The following is a 4,986-nucleotide window of genomic DNA, read 5'->3' on the forward strand; positions in this document are numbered from 1 at the left end:
AGTCCCATGTGTAAGTAGGGCTGGGTTCCTTCTGGAGATTCTAGGGGAGCGCTTTCACTGTTTCAGGATCTCCTCCCCTCCTTAAATCTAGATGTTCTCCCAAAGCCTCATGTGCTCATAGGTGTGGCTTTTTGGAAGTGGCTGGATCTAGGGTCTGTGAATGTGAATTAAAAGTGTGCAAATATGGATTAAGGGTATGATAATTGGATTCCTCCACTGATTGGTTTAGCATTGTTCTGGGTATGGGTAATGGGAAGCTCCACCCTGGGTGTGGGTAGCATTACCCAAAAGGCTTAGAGCCTAAATGGGATAAAAGGGAAAGGGAGGCTTGCTGCTGCAGCTTTACTATTGCTGCTTCCTGCCTGCCCTGCCATGACTGTTTCTCCTTTTTGCTACGCTGTCCTGCCTTGTAGCCAGCTAACTATGGACTGCAACCTCTAAAAACTGTGGGCTGAAAATAAGCCTTTCCTCCTTTTGGATATTTTGTCTCAGCAATGAGAAAAGTAAGACATCTCCCTACTCCAAGTTCTGCAGGCTGTCAGCTCATGGCCTATTCCATCATGACAGCTAGTAATGGCTGGCCAAGTTCTTCTGACATCCTATCACTCTGACACTGACACATCAGCTCCCTCTTTCATGTGTAAGGTCCTTTGTGATTGAGGCTTACTGATTAAGTAAGTAGGATTACCTACTTAACTCAAGATCACCTTACCTCTTAAATTAGACACATCAAAGTCCCTTTTTCCATGTAAGGTAACATTCACTAGCTCAGAAGATTAGGACAGGGGCATCTTTGGGGAAGTATTATTTTGTCTCTCACAACAATCAATTAATTCAGCACAATTTATTAAATCTTTTCTGAACTTGGGTCCAGAGGGACACTGGTTTGGTGGCAAGGATAACAGTAATGACAAATACCCATGCCAGGAATTTTTCTAAGCATTATACGCAGAATTCCCTCAACATCTCTTGGTGCTAAATACTATTATTATTCCTGTCTTAGAAATGAGGGGCAGGGTGGTCAGGCAGGAAGGTGGAAACTAGCAGTGTCTGGACTTAAACATAAGCAGCTGGGTTTCAAAGTCCATATACTTAGCACCATGGAATTGTTAGGTGAATAAGTGAGGTAGATACGTCTACCTTTCCTTAGTTCTGTGTTCATGCCTAAATCATGTGACTTCTGTGAGCTTCAGTTTCATCACCAGTCAAACTGCAATAGTGAATCACCTTCTGCACTTCACAGGGCTGCCGTGAGGGCACAGTGAGATGATAGAAAAACAGGGCTCCAAGAGTCCTTCTCTCACATGTCAGTGGAGGAAATAGGACTGGGGCTCAGGTTTCCTGGCAGCCAGGCTGAGGCAGACTCCTTCCATCCCAGGGTGGTAACTGGAGCAGTTACAGATTCCAGTCATCAAATTGAGTGTTTTCCTTTCACCAGCCTCCTGCCTTATAACAGCCAACATCAAAGCTGTCTGCGTATTCCATCACTTGCATTGATTGCATTGCAATTCAGTTGACATTAAGGATGTCATTAAGTCCCAGATGATTCTGTTACAAAATCCAAACAGAAGACAGTACTTCTTAGCTAGAACAGGGTAAAATTTACAAATAATATTTAGTATCAGTTACAAATCAAAGAGGAAAGGGGAACAATTTCAGAAATTGAAAGGGAAGCATCATGGTATTTGCTTAGGAAAATCACCTCTTCACGACTGTGTCTCTTCTCTACCCTCCTTCTATCAGGTCACTGTCCCCTTCTGTTGTCCCTGCACTTCTCTTTGGTTGACTGAGGATCAAAAAACAGAATTTTAACTACAAGGTGCAGCACTCACTGCTTTTGCTTTGAACTTCAAAGATAATCTTGAAAAAAAAAAGCAGTAAAGAGAAGGGGGATTTGCTCTGTCAGATTATTAAGACATACACTTGCCCTTCTTATCCAAATGCAATATATTTCAAGAGCCCTAGTGAATGCCTCTTACCTTGGATAGTATCCAGCTCTTTATATGCTGTGCTTTGTAGCTATACATAAATACATATCTGTGATAAAGTTTAATTTGTAAACTAGGCACAGTAAGAGCGTCAAGATGACCAATAATATAGAACAGTCACTATATTAATCACACAAACATTGTGATACCATGCCAGTCAGTCAGATAACCAAGGTGGCTACTAGGTGACTAATGGATGGGTGGAGTGTACAGCATGGATACACTGGGCAAAGGGATGGTTCACATCCTGTCCTGAGATGGGATGGAATGGCATAAGATGTCATCACTATCCAGAATGGAGCACAGTTTAAAACTGAGAAATTATTTATTTCTGGAATTTTGCAAGTAATATTTTTCCAGACTACAGTTGAATATGAGTAACTGAAACCATAAGAGGCAAAACTGCAGATAAGTGGGTATCACTACAGAACTGCAACATAGTAATATAGTCAGCACAGTGCAGGAAAAGAACAGACCTAGATCAACAGAACAGCAATGAGAGTACAGAAATAGACACATGAGGCTAATGGGGACCCATCATGTGTGATGATAAAGATACCATTGAGCATTGGTGGGGGAGAGATGGACTGTTGAGTGAACTTCCAGAAAGTTCACTCACCATATAGAAAAAATAGTATCATATTCCTTTTAGCTACTGGAGGTGAACTACAGATAGATTAAGAGTTATCAGTAAAAAATGAAGGACAGCTAGAGAAAAATGTAGACTATTTATGATTGTTTTAGATACTTTTCTGTTGCTGAGACAAAATACCTGACACCCAAAGTTAAAAGAGGAAAGGCTTATTTAGCTCAGCCTGGAGACATTTCAGTCCATAATTGGCCATCTCCAAAGCAGGGTGGCCTGGCAGACAGGCATCACAGAGGAGAAACAGTCCACGGCAAGCAGGCAAACAAGAGCACAGTAGCCTGCTTTCTGTCCCTTATATTTTATGCAGGCTGCCTGCCATAGGACAAGTGCGGCACTCACACCATTAAAGCTAGCCAGAACTATGCCAAACCAATCAGTGGACTGATTTAGTAATCACATGCTCGACTTCCAGCCACCTCTGAAAAAGCCCCATCTAGGATCATATGAGGCTTTGGGGAGAAATCTAAACACAGCCCTTAACAATGATGAAAACTAAATTCATGCAACTCATGGGTGAAAAAGGATTCTTAAATAAGGCCCCAGAAGTATACTCTCCACAAGACTAAAATTTGATGTATTTGGCTACATCAAAATTATGTATAAATCTTCATTCACTGAAGGAAAACAAAGACTAAACTAACAGGATGCATAAAGGGTTGGGAAAATATCTGTAATGTCCAAAGCTGAGAAGGGATTAATATTTAGAAGGTGTAAGAAACTTCTTGAATTCATTCAGAAAGAAATAATAGGAAATCCAGCAGAAAATTAGGCCAAGGATGTCAATGGCTAATATATAGAGGAAAAACATCTCAGTGGTTAAGTGTGTGGAAAAAGTCAACATACCAATCACCAAAAATATAGAAATGAAAAGTACAATGTGATACTACCTTACAATCAGATGTAGTATTAATTAGGACAATAGATAATACCGGATATTTGCATAGGGAGTGGGGAAGTGGGAACCTTCCAACCTTCATGTGCCACTGGTTGGAATGTAATCTGGCAAAGCGATCCTGGAGGGCAATGCGAAATCAAGCAGAGTGAAACTAAATCCTGCAGTCTCCATGATCCACAAGTTCCACTTCTTCCTTTTCATCTGGCTAGGGATACAGCTAACACCCATTCCAGTACTGGCTGTGATAGAATCCAACTGTCCATTTTTGAGGACTTAGTAAGTACAATGTGTCAGACACAAATTGAATTCCAGCTGTGGCAGAATTAATGAACTGGCACATAGAAACACGTAGCCAGATAAATTTCTGTTGTGATTTGCAATTTAAATGTCCTCCAAAGACTACCTGTGGAAGGCTTTGTCTCCAACCGGTGGCATTGAGAAATGGTGGAACCTTAGGAAGGCAGGACCTATTGGAAGGAAGTGGGGTTATTGGAAGATGTCCTCAAAGTGGGTATTGGGACCCTGGCCCCTTCCTCCAAAGCCATGAGATTAACAGTGTTCCTTTGCCAAAATGTACCATGCTTTCATGAGCCCCTCTGAAACCATGAGACAAAATCAATCTTTCTTCCTTTAAATTATCTCAGGTGTTTTGTCACAGCAATAGAAAGCTAATACAATCTCTAGTATATTATGTTGAAGAATAAACAAGAAATAGAATGAGTTAACACAAACCATTTATATTTGTATTTAAAATAAACTAAAATATTAATACCTCTAGAAATAAATATATATGCATATAGTGGGACAAATTATAAATACAAGGGAAGGTGCTTATGAAGAGAGGGGATATAGAAACAGGTTCGAGGAGAGGGAATGAGTGGAAAATAAGAAATGGTATTCGCTAACTCTAATGAGCTAAAGAATATGAACATTTAACTCTCATCTCCGGAGTCCAAAACAAACTGCTCCAGCCTCTCTTCATCTCTTCCTTTTCTTAACACAATCAAGTGCAAGTGACTCAGCCTGCCCGCCCCAGCAGGGCCCTTGTCCGTACAACGCTGAGCTGGCTCTCTCCTCTAAGCAGTCCTTTTCAGCTCTTTAAGCTACACTCTGCTCACTTCTCACAACCCAAGCACTCCCACCTTCACCCAAAGCCCCAAAGCCCCAAAGCACCGGCCCTTGTTTCTCCAGTGAAATTTAGGAGTCACTCTTCCAGGACGCTGCCCTTCCCCAAATGTTACTCTCTCCAGGGCGGTATTCCCACACACCGCATCCTCATTACCCCGGTCTTAATTTGGTAGATACCCCTCTCCCAGCACTAGAGTTGAGCCTGGGAGGTGCCTTGTCCGAGAGCTGAGCTTGCGGATTTAGGAAAACCTGGAAAGTTACTGGACAGGTGAAGCGGGACTAGAGCCCACCGCCTTCTCTCCTGATTGGCTCAGCCTCCTCCGCCC

The 4,986-nt window shown here is 42.0% G+C and overlaps 1 long non-coding RNA gene across 4 annotated transcripts; it reads right to left on the reverse strand.

The window, feature by feature from the left end:
• Positions 1-815: 815 nt before the first annotated feature.
• Positions 816-4,980, reverse strand: LOC104851835. Of its 4 annotated transcripts, none has more exons than XR_777317.1 (4): positions 4,838-4,980; positions 3,936-3,999; positions 1,703-1,786; positions 816-1,585 (listed from the first exon to the last, which is right to left on the reverse strand). It is a non-coding gene; the product is annotated as an uncharacterized LOC104851835 (long non-coding RNA). The 4 variants fall into 4 exon arrangements; XR_777315.1 differs by having other exon boundaries at positions 4,815-4,980; XR_777314.1 differs by lacking the exon at positions 3,936-3,999 and having other exon boundaries at positions 819-1,585; positions 4,815-4,980.
• Between the last annotated feature and the right edge of the window lie 6 nt (positions 4,981-4,986).

This window comes from Fukomys damarensis, unplaced genomic scaffold (assembly GCF_012274545.1).
Source record: "Fukomys damarensis isolate Sample0158 unplaced genomic scaffold, DMR_v1.0_HiC HiC_scaffold_21, whole genome shotgun sequence".
Classification (NCBI taxonomy): domain Eukaryota; kingdom Metazoa; phylum Chordata; class Mammalia; order Rodentia; family Bathyergidae; genus Fukomys; species Fukomys damarensis.